General features: G+C 43.0%; 1 pseudogene; it reads left to right on the forward strand.

Moving 5' to 3' along the window:
- Positions 1–125: 125 nt before the first annotated feature.
- On the forward strand, positions 126–15,353 carry LOC120366043 (PRELI domain-containing protein 1, mitochondrial pseudogene; annotated as a pseudogene).
- Positions 15,354–16,476: the final 1,123 nt, after the last annotated feature.

The raw sequence follows: 16,476 nt of genomic DNA on the forward strand, positions 1-16,476 counted from the left end.
ATTAAAAAAATTTTTTTTCCCTGTCAGTCATTGTCTTATATGCTTAGCATAGATTTGCAACTCAGTAGTATATGGTGTTCCTAGAATGCAGCTGAAGACCTGGTATGTAGAGGAAATACGAGGGGTGGTGCTAGAAGACAGACATCTGTGGAATGATTCACATCCTCTCAAGAGGATGGAGGCCTGCTTCATTAAGAAGCTGGGGGTAGGGTGGGGGTGGGGAGAACACTTAACAACATGGGGACCAGTCAGGGGAATCCCCTTATTTCTGTTTTACATATGAGGAACCCTAGAGCAGCCAAGTGAGGCTCTCTAGCTTAATAAAATCATGGAAAGAGTCTTATGAAGACTCTTCATAAGTGTTAATAGGGATTTTATCAGCTTATTTTGGTTGCAGTTTCCAGTTTTTAAAAATGTTGAGGTAATCTTTCCCACCTTCCCAATCCTAATTCTTGTAGATTCATTAGTGTTGAACCAATGCTTTCTCATGTCTCAATTCTTTGTATATGCATTCTTTTCAGATGTATTAAACAAACAAAAACCCTTCACAAGCCAGCCTGAGGGTTGTTATTTTCCCTCCGTCTCTTACTTTTCAGATGTTGAGGAGTGGGAACTTGACTCTTGATAACATCAATTTTTAACAAATCTTGGGATAAAATTTTAAAGCTTTGTTATTTTTATTTTCTGGCATTCAGTTTGCGATAATATTTGGCCCTCTGTATATTCAGGTTTGTGCTTTCTCCCCCAAGTTTGGTAGGCAGGGCAGGAACTCCTTCTCTTAAATACCAAGTAGGTCCACAATAATTCTTAGTGAAGCAGTGTTCAGGAAGCTCACTTCTTGTGCAGGAAGGAAATGTCAGTGTACCTTTAATCCGTAGATCATTGGAAAGCAGCTTGTTTCCCCCCAAGTTTTCTGCATCAGTGGTTCTCAGACTTGGCTGCTAACTGGAGTGTACTTGAACAGTGTGATTTTTATATTTTCCAGGTATTTCTAAAATGTAGCCAAGTTTGGGAACCACTGCACATAGGTGGTTATCTCAAATTACTTCTATCAGAATACGGATTCCATGCTGTGAATCTCAGTGTGGGGTACGTTTCCTTTAGCTGGCTAGAAATGTTTATTTACCTTTAGGACATTTTACTGATCTGTACAAGAATCTTAGAAACTAAGAACCCTTAAAATTAGTTAAGGTTGATACACTGTGGCCTCATTTTGATAGTTCTCTGCATGGAGTCATGTCTGGCATGATTTGCATACTGTGCTACAATTAAGCTGGGTTGGTTGAGAAGGGGTTAGGAAGAGGCAGATGTAAGCTTTAACAGTTCTAACCAAGAAATGCATCTTATTTATTCCTTTTTGGCCATATTAGGGAACGATAACCTGGATCATGTGATGCCCTGAAAAGCAGAGACATATGTATCCTTAGTGTAGTCAGGGGCATATGGGTCCTTGACTGTTGCTGTGTCTTTGTCCTAAAGCAATGTTTGACATATGAGATGGCTCTAGAAATAGTCATTTGATGGGTATATTATTTTATGAATAAGTGAAATAAAGCAGGTGTTATGGTTGTGTCAATGAATTATCTATGTATCAGAAGAACAAGGATGGCAAGGGGATTGATAGAAGCTAATGTTTTTTAAAAATGTTTTCAGATTGATTTCTGCATGTCAGAAAAACTTGGCTAGCAAATGGATGCAGCTAACGTTTTACATTTAAATATTGTTTTCTATTTGACTTAACAAGCTTGTTTATAGTCATGGCTTAGTAGGTGAGTAATATTTTCCAAGGAGTATGGTTTAGAGGTTGGAAAGGGTTATTGAAAATAGTCTTTACAGGGTTAGTTTGTGTTAGAATTTACAGTATTTAATACGATGTTAATATATTATTGGGATTTATAGCGTTTTACTGAACATCTTAGAAATAGGTTTTATAGTTTGTTAAAGCTGTGTTCTTCAAGCTGGACTTCATGCCAGAAGGGGAGCATATTCTAAGGGGGAAGAAAAGGATTGTGGTTTGAAAGAACAGTTGTAATATTTCCTTCAGTCTGAGGTGTATTTTCCTCACATTTTAGTATTGCAATCAGGATACCTCTTAACTTCTGTGTACATTTAATGTAGAAGTACTTTTTCTTCCTTTTGAACTGCAAGTTGTCAAAAAATTTGTGCTGTCATAATTGTTACCTTCATAGAATGAAGAAAATAGTGGTACTTCTTTTACTTCATTGTTAGTTTTGGACTATTTTCCTTTTCTTCTTCTATTTTTGAGGTTAATTAGTGGTTATTTTGGTGCTGGGTGCTAAGAAACTTGGAATACAAGGGCCCTGCTTGAGAAGGATTGAAACTTAGTTTCTGCTGGGTATAAATTTAGAAATTTGTTACGTAATTTCTAAATTATAACCGTGGGGGAAGGGAAAACATTTCACCAGGAAGTAGCAACTCCATTCTCTCTTAGGAAGGGCTGATGGTTAGGACATCTCTGAATGATTATTTTAGGGAAGTGGCTTTATGGCACATTTGTCTTCTGTAAGTCTTACTCTGTATCCACCCAACTAAAGAGCATGGTGATTTAATTATATGGCCCAATCACATTTTCTTTCCAGGCTGCTTGAATACTTTTAAATACTACTTCAAGTCTTTTCAAAGTGCCTTCACCTTAAAAAAAATTCTCATTTTATTCACTTGCCAGAATAACGGTGCATTAAACCATGCCAATATAGCTTATTAAAGCAAGCATTTATATTTCTCACTCATGGGTCAGCTGAACTTGTCTCTAGCCTTCAGATTGGGCTGAGGTGGGCTCTGTGTTTCTCATTCTGGAGCCTAGTTCCAGAGAGCAGTGGCTGCCTGAGTGTGGACTTTCTCATGGTAGGCCAAAGAGGGGCAAGGGAAAGTGCATTTATACTCTCTCGTATTCCATAGCCCAGAGATGCCATATAGCCGATCCCAAGTCACTGCTATTCATTCTTTCCTTTTTATTTTGAGACAGAGTCTTGTTCTTGTCACCCAGGCTGGAGTGTAATGGCGAGATCTTGGTTCACCACAACCTCCCCGTCTCGGGTTCAAGCAATTCTCCTGCCTCAGCCTCCTGAGTAGCTAGAGCTAGGATTACAGGCACCCATCACCACGCCTGGCTAATTTTTGTATTCTTTTTGAGACGGAGTTTTGCTCCTGTTGCCCAGCCTGGAATGCATTGGTGCAATCTTGGCTCACTGCAACCTCTGCCTCCCAGGTTCAAGTGATTCTCGTGCCTCAGTCTCCCGAGTGGCTGGGATTACAGACATGCGCCACCACGCCTGGCTAATTTTTTGTATTTTTAGTAGAGATGGGGTTTCGCCACGTTGGCCAGGCTGGTCTCAAACTTGGCCTCCCAAAGTGCTGGGATTACAGGTGTGAGTCACGCCTGGCTGTTCATTCATTCTTAGAGTCAATTAGAAAATTCAACAAATAGGGTTTTTAAAGCAATTAAGGCACTGAGTATATACAGAGCGTAAAATAGATGTCTTCTGAATTCCACCTGGAATTTTCTTTCCCTTAAAATTTTGATAGCTGCTTCCTCTTGACTAACCGTGTCATCTCTTTTCACTTTGCATTGCTCTCAAGAGAGTAGAGGTTTTATCTCTGTGTGCATATTCATGACACACATTCGTCATTATTCATCAAAAACCTGTTGCCTTCCCTGGCACTAAAGACATTGGAGAATGACAATCTCAAGCAGTGCAGATGTAAGCAGGCAGGGGTAAGGACTTTGGTCTGAGTGGCTCATAGGGTGCTCTGTCCACTGTATTCTGTGTGTGTGTGCTGCTATGCGGGTGGTCAGTTGGAACCCCTGATGGTTATCTGGGCCACTGCCCAGGCCACACACAGCCTTTGTGCAGATTAAAAAAGGCCCTTCCAAAGATACTTTTATGAACGACTTGTAATAATTTAGTGATTTTATTTTTTAGAGAACAAGGCATTTGGTTGCTACCTGCTAGAACTTACAGGAAATACACAGATCTACTTTGTGAGGCAAATAGTACTGCCTTAGATGTGTTGCCCTTGTGCAGTGCACAGCTTGGACAGTTCATATGCAATGTGGTATTGAGATAATTGTTACTCTACATTGTATTTATTTAGATAGTGGGATTAAAAATAGGCTAAGATGGAGAACTGGGTGGGGAACAATTTTTTATTCCTTTTTTGTTCACATACCACAGTCACAGAATTGAGACTAGCTAGTTTAAATTCCTGCATCTCGCACGTGGTAAGGAGAGTTGAGGACATTTAGATGACTTTCCTGTCACCACACAGCTGTACGGTAGCAGAGCTGGGTGTGAAACCTGCATTCCTGTCTTCTTCTGTGGTGCTTACAGTGCTATGTTAGGTCCAGTTTTACCTCTTAAATATATATAATTATTATTACTGAGACCGGGTCTTACTCTGTCACCCAGGCTGGAGCGCAGTGGCATGATCTCCCCTTACTGTAGCCTCTGCCTCCTGGTTTCAGACAATTCTCGTGCCTCAGCCTCCCGAGTAGCTGGGACTACAGATGTGAGCCACCACACATAGCTAATTTTTATATTTTTAGTAGGGCGGGGGGCAGTTTCATCATATTGGCCAGGCTGGTCTTGAACTCCTGACCTCAGGTGATCCGCCCACCTTGGCCTCTCAAAGTGCTGGGATTACAGGCATGAGCCACCATGCCCGGCCTTAAATCCATGTTCTTAAGTCCCTTCTCAAAGCCGAGTATTGCCTTCTTGCAGCTCTACCTAATTTTTCCTAGAATCTCTCTGTACTTCCTGTTTTGCTGCCCTCAGGTAATTTGTGCATTAGAACTAGTTTCTGACTGAATGGTTAAACTTTTGTGAAGTTAGGCACTTGCCTCTTCGAGGCATATCCAGTGAGTCATTAAAGCTGTACTTTGGAAAAATGAAGTATGTCTAATAAAGGAGTACAGTGGGAGGTTTAAAATCACACTGCTGATTAGTGGGTCAAGATGGGAGGAAAGCCCTTACTTTAATACAGTGTCGCAGTCTCATAGGTGATTTCCCCAAAAGCAAAGAAATGCTCGTTGGATTTGGGGTTCACCATGCATTCCTTCTCTGAAGGAGAAGTGACAGATTTTAAGGCAAAGGTAAGTATAGCATTTTCTTAATCCGAATATGATAGAGTACAAGATCATGATGGTTCTGTTTTCTCTGAGGCATCCCGCAGAGCAGTGCGTTTCTCGGTGTGAACTGCAAACTGCTTGTCTTTGTTACCAGAATTCTTGGACCCTGTAGGATTTACTCCAAATCTTGAGGGGTAGAGACTAGAGTGCTACGTTTTGAACAAGCATCTTTTTGTTGTGATGAATACGTGCCCTTTGGTAGGTAGCTTCCGCTTTCCTGGCCTCTTCATCTGTAAAGCAATTGCATACTTAGTTATTGTTGAGTGTCAAATGCAGTTCAGGTTCCTTGGTTGGTCAACAATTAAATGGGAAGGCTAAAAAAAAAAAATTCTCCTGAGATTCCGAATCCGTAGGTATGCAGTGGAACTTGAGAATCAATCTAATTTCTAAAAGATCCCCAGATAGAACTTTGATTAGCTATGTTTAGGGACCAGTGTACACCTTGGTGACAGAACCTTTTTGAAATTTTAAAAAAGTTAAAGGGTTTTGTGTAATGTTACCTAAGAAGCTTATTTTTTCTCAGAGTTTTACAGGTTTCACACCCGGGCGCATACCACCACACCTGGCTAATTCTTGTATTTTTAGTAGAGACATGGTTTCACTGTGTTGGCCAGGCTGGTCTCAAACTCCTGACCTCGTGATCCACCTGCCTTAGCCTCCCAAAGTGCTGGAATTACAGGCATGAGTCACTGTGCCTGCCCTCAGAAGCTTATTTTTAAAAAAGGAAAACAGTGCTTGGGGCTATATTGCTTTAAGATAAGATCTGAGCACCATTTAAATTTCTATAAAAAATTATTTTTTGGAGGCATCACGTCTATAAAGCCCATCTGATTAATGCACCATTGGCTTGAAAACCATGACATGATATGATTTCTTAAGGTTTTATTTATGTCAGACATGAATTTTAGAGTAATTCTGGGCTCTAGGTCATTACAGTTTATTTATTTTTTGGAGACAGGGTCTCGCTCTGTCACCCAGGCTGGAGGGCAGTGTCATGGTCTTGGGTTGTTGCACCGTTGACCTCCCCAGTTCAAGTGATCCTCCCGCCTCAATCTCCTGAGTAGCAGGTACTACAGGTGTGTGCCACCACTCTTGGGTAATTCTTGTATTTTTTGTAGAAATGGGGTTTTGCCATGTTGCCCAGGCTGGTCTTGAACTCTTGAGCTCAAGTGATACACCTGCCTCGGCCTCTGAAACTGCTGGGATTATAGGTGTGAGCCACCGTGCCCAGTGTTTATGGATTTCTGAGTGGAGGGAGTGTGAAAAAAGGAGGGCCCAGGCATGTTTGGAGAGTGGCTGGGATCCCTGCTTCATCACGTCATAGGGACGGGTGCAGTAGAAGGAAAGGTAACTCTCAAGGCCACCGCAAGTAAATGAGTGCATTGAGGAAGAAATATTAATCACACCCTAGCAGGGCTCTGCCCTAACTGCTGAGGATCATGAAAGAAATGGGGACATGTTCTGGTGAAATAACAGCTTTGTTAATTGAGCTCTTACTGTGTGCTTTGCAATGTGTTAAGCACATGGTGTTATCACACTTGCTATTCACAACAGCTCTGTGAGGTGGATAGTACAGATTTCTTCTTTTCATGGAGTAGGACTCAGACATAAAGTCACTTGGTATCTGCAGCCAGAGTTAGAAATTGTATCTGTCTGATTTTGGAACCTGTGTGCTTAATCATGTATCTTTTGTGGAAATAAAATATATGTGACTACAAAGCTGACAATTGTAGTTCAGGCATCATGGGGCAAGCAAAGGGGCATAAAAGGCTTCATCTGTTAGGGTAGATTTGTTGGGTAGGAGCTTTTTGGGAAAGGTGACTTTAGGATCAGTTGTAGCAGGAGAGAATGACACCTTCTTTAGAGGATCTAAACGTGTAGTTTTAGAGGATTATAAGGTGCCTTTGCCCATTGTGTCATTTGGTCCTTTAAAAAAAATGTTTGAGTGTTTCCTGTCTACATGGCATTCTTTTAAGACATTGTGTGAATTAACTCAGTATTCTCAGCAATCTCCCATTTTTTCAGGTGTGGAAACTGAGGCATGTTAGGATTAAAAACTTGTCCAGGGATTCAGAGCTAGTAAGTGAGGGAACTGGGATTTGTATTTAAGTAGTCTGTCTCTAGAGTCTGTTCAGCTTCCTTTTTTTTAAAAAAATTATTATAGCAGCCCTGTGAGTTGGGAAGAGCAGGGTTTGTTTGGTGAGAAAGTTGCACCTTAATGAATAACCAAGGTCTTAGGAGGTTAGGAGCCAGCTCTGCAACCTGGCTCCCTTTCATTAGCTTGACTCAAGCACTGGGAGATGACTGGGGCTTCTGGCTACATCTTCTCCACAAATGGTCAGGGATCCTCGGGCAGTTTTTGAGTTTAGGTAATAAACTCCTAAACGTCAAATCATGTTTGTATTAGTGATTTCACTTGACCTCAGTACAACTCTGTAAAAGAGGCAGGGATGGATGGTGTCATTTGTCAAACGGCAAAACTGAGGCTGAACAACTTGGGATTGTTGGTGTTGTGCAAAGTACATGCATAGGCTTTGGATTTGAGTTTGGCTCTGCCACTAACTTGATCTGTGTCTTCAGGCGAGTAACTTAAAATGCTCTGTGTAGTGGAAATAGTTATACTTTGCCCAAGAGTTGTGAGAGTTACATGAATTGCTATATGTGAAGCGCTTAGCACAGTGGCTGGCAAGTAGAAGGTACTCATCTGTGAATGGGATAGATAGCAGCTGTCATCATCACTTACCATTGTTGGCTCACATCAAATCAGGACCAGAAAACCCTGTTGACTTCTGGGTCTTAGGCTGCTATATCAGTGAGGGGCTTCCTCCTCATCTTCATTGCCAGGAGTAGGGTAAGGTTTTTAATTTCACCTCTAACCAACTCTGATTGGGCTGGAAATGTGTATGGAGTTCCAGATGCACCATGGGGCCCCAGTGCCAGCTTCTTGGCCCTCCTTTGTAAGGTTTGCACTAGTCTGATGGGAGAGGGAATTTTTGGTCTTGATTCAGAAGCTCTTAAAGAAATGCTGCTTTTTCTCCATCACTTGATGACTTCACAGTTGTATTGGAATTATTGGTGTTAAGGAGTTGGGTGCATCCCTTGGCAGCTTGTGAAGGGTGGAGCAGCACCTGTGAATTCTTCACTGGCTTTTTGTAAGAATAATGAGTTTACTGCAGGATGCTGAGTTTGTGATTATGTCCTCTGCTAATCTGTGAACCCTGGTACACACAGCATGATAAATCGTGCCCCGTGTTTGATCCTAGCTTGCATTTGTTTGATGTTATATCTTAATTTCTCCCATGGTAGTAATAACACTGTTGGAAGGAGCTCTCAGTTGGGAGTTGAAGGCTCAGGTTCTAGTTGAGGCACCAGAGTTTCCTTGGGCAAGTTGTCATACCTTTTTGGGCCTCAGTTTCCTCATCTCAGTAGAATGAATCTCTGTTTCTTTTTGGTTTGTGCCTTTTTGAGTAGACCGTCTTTTTCCTAAACAAAAGCTTATATAGAGCCCCATTATAGAAACAGACAAGATGTATGAAACAGAGTTGCTGTAATTAAAGCAGGCCCAGCAGTTTTGCTGTTCCTACTGCCTCCTTGTCACATACAGAGATACACTTTGTGTAGCCCTAGTTAACCTGTAGGGTGTTGCCAAGGGATTTGAACACCACTGGTACAGGATTGTCTCTGTAGCCTCTTACAGCTCAGGATTTTTTGCTAGCTATAGACAGGTAGTTAACAAAAATCTATAAAACCTGTGTACTAAATATACAAGTACACTGTTGAGTCTTTAAGAGTTTTGTGTTTATTATCTATATAGGTGTCATCTTTGATGAAGTTAGATTTTTACTGATATAGTTGAAAGATTCTAATTTTGGTTCAGTCTGTAGTGTTTTTTAAAAAAATATATAGCAGTAACCAGTAAAGACTGAGTTGGTTTTTGTTTATAGGATATATATGGCTTCTTAACAGTGGCAGACAGCATATTTTTCTACCTTGTGGATCACTTCTTTTTGGGAATACCAGTAGGATCCAAGCATAAATTCAGTGGTGAAACTAGATCCCTTTACACATACTTACCTGTCTCCCTTCTTGTAAGTATCCTGGCATTCTTCATTACAGTTTACGTAAAATAGCACATTTCCTGTTGTTCATGTTTCAGGAATCATTTTAGTGCTAGTTCTGTATATAACTTTTTGATTTTAAAGATAAACAGTTTTGAATAGTAGGAAAAGCATATGTATTTTGGAGTAGAAGGACCTAACTTTGAATCTGGCTATGTTAATGACTAGTTGTGTTTGGGCAAACTGCTTTAGTGTTTGAGTCTTGACTTATGCATCTGTAAAATCAAGCCAATTATACCTGGTTACCTTTTGCAGAATTGTCATTAGGATTTAGGGATAACGTACTCTCCTCCAGTGAGCACTCAGATAACAGGACAGACAAACCTTTGTCTGACATGGATTTCTCATAGAACAGCACCCAATTTTGTAACGTTTGTGGGTACAAAATGGTAATTTGTTGCTGTGATTTACTTTTGTTTACGCATTTTATTTATCTCAGGAATGCTTGTGTGTATCTTGTCTGTTTTGTAAGAGGCAGCATAAAGTAGTAGTAAAAACAGATTCTACAGCCAGACTGCCTGGGTTTGAATCTTAGGTTCACTGTTTACTGGCTGTGGGATCTTGGGCAAGATATTTAACTTGGATGTTTTTCTTGTGAGGATAGTAACAATACCACCTCATAGGGTTTTGTGAGCATTAGACAAGTTCATGTGCGTATTTTAGAACAGTTTTTGGTTATCGTTAGCTGTTGTATGATTATCTTGAGGGAAGCTTGCTGCTTCAAGATCTTGAGATTTACAAAGATAGCCCAAATGGCAGATAGGTTTGAATTGAGCATTTCATGTAGACTGTGCTTAATAGTTCAGATGGATAGGACTGCAGTTCAAAAACCTGTCAAGCAATCCCAGCAATATTTTCTGGTGAACCCTCAAGTCCTTCTGGATAAGACCCAGCTAGTGCTGAAATGTGGTGAGGCCTGTTTCCTCCCTGAAAATAATGACCAGGATTTTACATTTGCACAGTGTGTCACATTCTTTCAGTTTGTCCCCACAGTCTGTGAGATGGGTAGGCCAAGGGTGGTAATTCATTAAATTTAAAATAAGGGTATGGTCTGGGAAGGAAAACAGTTTGCTTAGGACTGCACAGCTATTTGGTGACTAAACTCTCGGCCTCTGTTTTTAGGCCAGTGTTCTTTTATGCCAGCCTGGTCCTATTCTCCTCTGATAGAGGTTCTAAGGAATTGTTACCATGTGGTAACCAGTGATGTGTGGATCACGATCATGGGATTGGAGAGCTGTAACCAGTGCCTTTTTAGCTCATAGAGCTCTTGGAGGAGCTAATGGTGCCTCCCCATGGGGCCAGTGATAGGTCTGATGCACTTCTGGGAATAATTGTAATAATAAAGGGAAGAAGCAAAGTGTGATTTGCCTGATCGAGGGTGACTAGAAGTGACTTTGGGAACAGATCTAATTGTTTGTCAGTAGAGGTGTATTATTTTGCAACATTCAGTCACTGCCTACAGTGATGTCAGTCATATTTCTTAACATGCTGCATTTTTCTTTGGTATGCCTTAGTGGTATACCTGGTACAGATCTAAAGGTACTGTATAGTTCCTTTGCCTGCATAACACTAACAATGCAGTTCATTCATTTGTTCTTAAATTCATTGATTTAACAAACATCTACTTAGTACCTGTTGTAGTTTGTTCTCCTGCTGCTAATAAAAGACATACCCAAGACTGGGTAATTTATAAAGATGGCAGGAGAGAGAAGTGCAGAGCAAAGTGGGGGGAAGCCCCTTATGTAACCATCAGATCTTGTGAGAACTCACTCATTATCACTAGAATAGCATGGAGGGAACCAGCCTCATGATTCCCTTACCTGCCACCAAGTCCCTCCCATGACATGTGGGGACATGGGGATTATGGGAACTACAATTCAAGATGAGATTTAGGTGGGGACACAGCCCAACCATATCAGTACCTCTCACGAGCCGAATGACCAAGACAAAATTCTTACACTGGTGGGACTTAATGTTCTAGTAGGGGGAGGCAGACAGATGTGTATATGTCAGAGATGGTGTTAAATGCGATAGAGCAAAAGTAGGGGACTCCATAGTCCCATCAGGTCTGATTACTTAGACTTCTGGGATTTAAAAAGGAGATCCTTGCAAGTCTTAACAGGCCATAAGGAAGATAAACTGCTTCTCGAAATCTAGGTTTTATCTGTATCATAGAACCATAGGTAATTTAAAGAGCTAGAAGATTCAGATTACATTTGTTTCTTCTCTCATTTTAATTGCTTTGAGGATATTATAGTCTTGGTTCAAGTTAGTTGAACTTGGTTCAGGCCAAGTTGTCAGTGCTGGAAATGATAATGATAGGTGAGTCTCTCAGTTTTAAAAAGATAGTGGGGGCCAGGCGTGGTGACTCACACTTGTAATCCTAGCACATTGGGAGGCCTAGGTGGGTGGAACACCTGAGGTCAGGATTTTGAGACCAGCCTGGCCAACATGGTGAAACCCTGTCTCTACTAAAAATACAAAAGTTAGCCAGGTGTGGTGGCAGGTACCTCTAATCCCAGCTACTTGGGAGGCTGAGGCAGGAGAATTGCTTGAACCCAGGAGGGCGGAGGTTGCAGTGAGCTGAGACTGTGCCACTTCACTCCAGCCTGGGCAAAAGAGCGAAACCCTGTCTTAAAAAAAAAAAAAAAAAAAAAAAAAATGCTGAGCGCGGTGGCTCACACCTGTAATCCCAGCACTTTGGGAGGCTGAGGTGGGCAGATCACGAGGTCAGGATTTCGAGACCAGCCCGGGCAACATAGTGAAACCCCGTCTCTACTAAAAATACAAAAATTGGCTCCCAGCCGGGCAACTCATGGTGGCGGCGGTGGCGGCAGCGGCAGCTGCTTGGGCGCGGTGCGGTGGTGACTGAGCTACGAGCCTGGCGGCGGGTGTGCGCCGAGCCCCGGCCCAGCCCGGCCCCCGCGTGCCTCCCAGGCTCCGCACCCCTGATGCTGCGTGGGTGCTGAGCCCGCTCCGGCCGGGACGATGGTGAAGTATTTCCTGGGCCAGAGAGTGCTCCGGAGTTCCTGGGACCAAGTGTTCGCCGCCTTCTGGCAGCGGTACCCGAATCCCTATAGCAAACATGTCTTGACGGAAGACATAGTACACCGGGAGGTGACCCCTGACCAGAAACTGCTGTCCCGGCGACTCCTGACCAAGACCAACAGGATGCCCCGCTGGGCCAAGCGACTGTTTCCTGCCAATGTTGCTCACTCGGTGTACGTCCTGGAGGACTCTATTGTGGACCCACAGAATCAGACCATGACCACCTTCACCTGGAACATCAACCACGCCCGGCTGATGGTGGTGGAGGAACGATGTGTTTACTGTGTGAACTCTGACAACAGTGGCTGGACCGAAATCCGCCGTGAAGCCTGGGTCTCCTCCAGCTTATTTGGTGTCTCCAGAGCTGTCCAGGAATTTGGTCTTGCCCGGTTCAAAAGCAACGTGACCAAAACTATGAAGGGTTTTGAATATATCTTGGCAAAGCTGCAAGGTGAGGCCCCTTCCAAAACACTTGTTGAGACAGCCAAGGAAGCCAAGGAGAAGGCAAAGGAGACAGCACTGGCAGCTACAGAGAAGGCCAAGGACCTCGCCAGCAAGGCGGCCACCAAGCAGCAGCAGCAGCAGCAGCAGTTTGTGTAGCCAGCACCCCGCCACACCACACCCCAGACAGCTTGGCTTAGCCCTGCTGCCCTCCCTCCATTGTACTTTATCATTAAAAATCAACTTCCAGCCCTAAAAAAAAATAAAAATAAAAAAAAAATAAAAATAAAAAAATTAGCTGGGTGTGGTGGCACATGCCTATACTCCCAGCTCCTTGGGAGGCTGAGGCAGGAGAATCCTTTGAACCAGGGAGGCGGAGGTTGCAATCAGCCCAAGACTGTGCCATTGCACTCCAGCGTGGGTGACAGAGTGAGACTCTGTCTCAAAAAAAAAAATAATAAAAAGAGTGGGAAGGACTTCTAGAGGTTATTGAGACTAGCCCTGTGAATTTTGGGGTGGTGGTGTGAGTGTAACAGCTTTATTGAGATACAGTTCCTGTACCATACAATTCACTTATGTGTACAAGTCAGTGGATTTTAGTTTAGTCACAAAGTTGTGTAACTGTCATCTGATAAATTTTAGAACATTTTCTTTCCTTCAAAAACTCTGTCTTTTCGCTGTCATCCCCCAAAACTTTCTGCCCTATCTGCCCAGCCCTAGGTAACCCCCGAACCACTTCTTGTCACTGTAGATTTGCCCATTGTGGATACTTTATATAATATGTAGTCTTTTTTTAACCAACTTGTTTCACGTAGTGTGTTTTCAAGCTTCATCCATATGGTAGCATGTTACTACTACATTCCTTTTTATGGGTAAATAGTATTCCATTGTATGGATATACCACATTTTGCTTATTCATCGATTGATGGGCAGGTGAGTTATTTCCACCTTTTGGTTACAGTGAACATTGTGAACACATTTTTAGGTGGTCTCTCAGTTTTCAGATGGAGCAATGGAGTGAGGTTATTTGCCCAGTTCCCAGTGTGATGTCCGGTGTGTATTGTGGGGCTGGAGGAGGCAGTGGTGCCATCTACTTGACCAAGGTAGTAGCCAGCTGTGGGGAGTTGGAGCATGTAGGGGTTTATGGAAGAATTGAAATTAGGTTTAGTTTTGAGACCTTCTGTTCCTTCCGGTGGAGTGATACAATGGCATGAGGATGGAGTTTGGTATCACATTTTCTACTGAGCCTTTGTAACCCTGGACAAGTGACTTCTGTAAGCCTTGACTTTCTCATTTGAAAAATGAAATTAATATGTGCCTTGCAGTGTTGTGAAGACTAGCAATAATATGGGGAAGGCACCCATCAGTATACGTAGCTGTCTAAGTGGTATCGTTACTGTCTAAGTGGTATCGTTATTTAGGAAGTTACTGGAAGGACAAAGGAAAATGACCATGAGGTGAGCCTGTAATGATCCAGAGCTGCCACTAGATGGCAGAGAAACAGCAAGAAAAGACTGGCTGGTTGTGCACCTGGAACTTAGCAAGGTTTCTTCAGCTTCTTTCTAATTGTCCGTGAGAGGAGAGTACAGGCTCCCACATTGCTGGGAAAATAGCCCACCGCCCAGAGAATATCATCACCATACCCGCAGCCTGTGTAGATACAGAAACACTACTGCCCTCCGAAGCTGATGATCTTGCTCCTCATTTCTTAAAGTAATTGCTGCCAATTCCCTAGACCCCAGGCTGCTTGATTGTCATGAAATTGCCTTTCAGTTAACCTTCAGCCAAGTATCAATCTTCATTCTCCTTGTTTTATTTATTTATTTTTATTTTTCATTTTAAATTGGGTCGTGCGTCAAGCCTTGGTGTAGATTCTGTCTTTGGAGAACTTGCAGACCAAGACATCCTCTGTTTTAGACAGACACATTCCGTCCCTTCAAGCAGAATTAGGCTGTTAGGGAATAGTGAAATGTCTGTGTCTGGGATGGTGCTTGGAGGAAATTGGTCGATTTCAGGGCTGTTGAGGTTGTTTTAAATAGGTACAAGCAGAGAACTCTTGAGGGCGGCCATTGAGACTGTTACACCAGATGACCTCCCCGTTCTTACAGAGTTCTGAGTCTAGGTGGCCAAAATGGGTAAGTCAGCGGAATGTTCACCTTTTCCCTGGGCCATTTAGGAGGACTTCCTATTCTTGGTTTCTCTCAGCCCCCTTTTGCTGTATTTTTTTTTTTTTTTTTTTTTTTTGAGATGGAGTTTCGCTCTTGTTACCCAGGCTGGAGTGCAATGGCGCGATCTCGGCTCATTGCAACCTCCGCCTCCTGGGTTCAGGCAATTCTCCTGCCTCAGCCTCCTGAGTAGCTGGGATTACAGGCACGCGCCACGATGCCCAGCTAATTTTTTGTATTTTTAGTAGAGACGGGGTTTCACCATGTTGACCAGGATGGTCTCGATCTGTAGTTTTTTAATAGAGACGGGGTTTGACCATATTGACCAGGCTGATCTTGAACTCCTGATCTCAGGTAATCCACCTGCCTCAACCTCCCAAAGTGCTGAGATTACAGGCATAAACCACCACATCGAGCCTGAATTTTTTTTTTTTTTTTTTTTTTGAGATGGAGTTTCGCTCTCGTTACCCAGGCTGGAGTGCAATGGCGCGATCTGGGCTCACCGCAACCTCCGCCTCCTGGGTTCAGGCAATTCTCCTGTCTCAGCCTCCTGAGTAGCTGGGATTACAGACACGCGCTGCCATGCCCAGCTAATTTTTTGTATTTTTAGTAGAGACGGGGTTTCACCATGTTGACCAGGATGGTCTCGATCTCTTGACCTCGTGATCCACCCGCCTCGGCCTCCCAAAGTGCTGGGATTACAGGCTTGAGCCACCGCGCCCGGCCCCTTTTGCTGTATTTCTAATGGAGTTGACGCTGCCTGGTTTGTAGAGACCAGTGAATTGAGGATAGAAAAAGCTGTGAGTTATGGGCAAATTGGTAGAATCTTGGGGCTAGAAGTAGCCTTGAAAACGATCATGTGGTCCAGCAATGAATGTCTGACTTAGGAAGACCCTAAACCTCTAATCCTGCGGCCCTGCAGCCAGGCTGAGAGTGTCCTGGGCAGGCCTGTGACTTAGAAGTATATGATTGAGCTCTGTTCCTGGGCCTCAGCAGGCCCGGTTCTTGTTCACGGGGAACCAAGTGGCACTGGTCTTGCACTGTCTGATTTTCTTAATGTCTCTGCTCTCTTTTCTTAACCTGTGTTTGAGCTTCTCCTTGTATCTAGCATGATGTTGAGCACATAGTTCAGATGGATGAACAGAAGAAAGGCAGGGAGAAGAGGGGAGTCAGGAATGCAAAAGAAGGCAACAGGGAAAAAGTTTGCATGGGTCGTAATACCATCTATTTATAAAGCCACTGAGAAAATGCTTTCATGTTCATCTTCATAAAGCCTGTGAAGCAAATAGAATAGGTGTTTATTTTACAAATGAGAAAATGGGCTTAGAGTTGAGCTTCTACAAGATTTTACAGATTGAACTGGAGTCTTTCGGTTCTGAGTCCAGTGTTCTCTCTACTCAAATACCTTACTTTTGTGTGGGTGGTGCCCCTTCTTCTTTCCCATGGTTAGGAAGGCTAGAACCAGCTGTCCACTCATTGTGAAGTGGGTAAGAGTCATCCTTGGAGCATGTAGGGATTTCATTCTTAGCAACCTGTCAGGTCCCTGTTTTCCCTT

The sequence above is a fragment of the Saimiri boliviensis genome, chromosome 11, assembly GCF_048565385.1.
Source record: "Saimiri boliviensis isolate mSaiBol1 chromosome 11, mSaiBol1.pri, whole genome shotgun sequence".
Classification (NCBI taxonomy): domain Eukaryota; kingdom Metazoa; phylum Chordata; class Mammalia; order Primates; family Cebidae; genus Saimiri; species Saimiri boliviensis.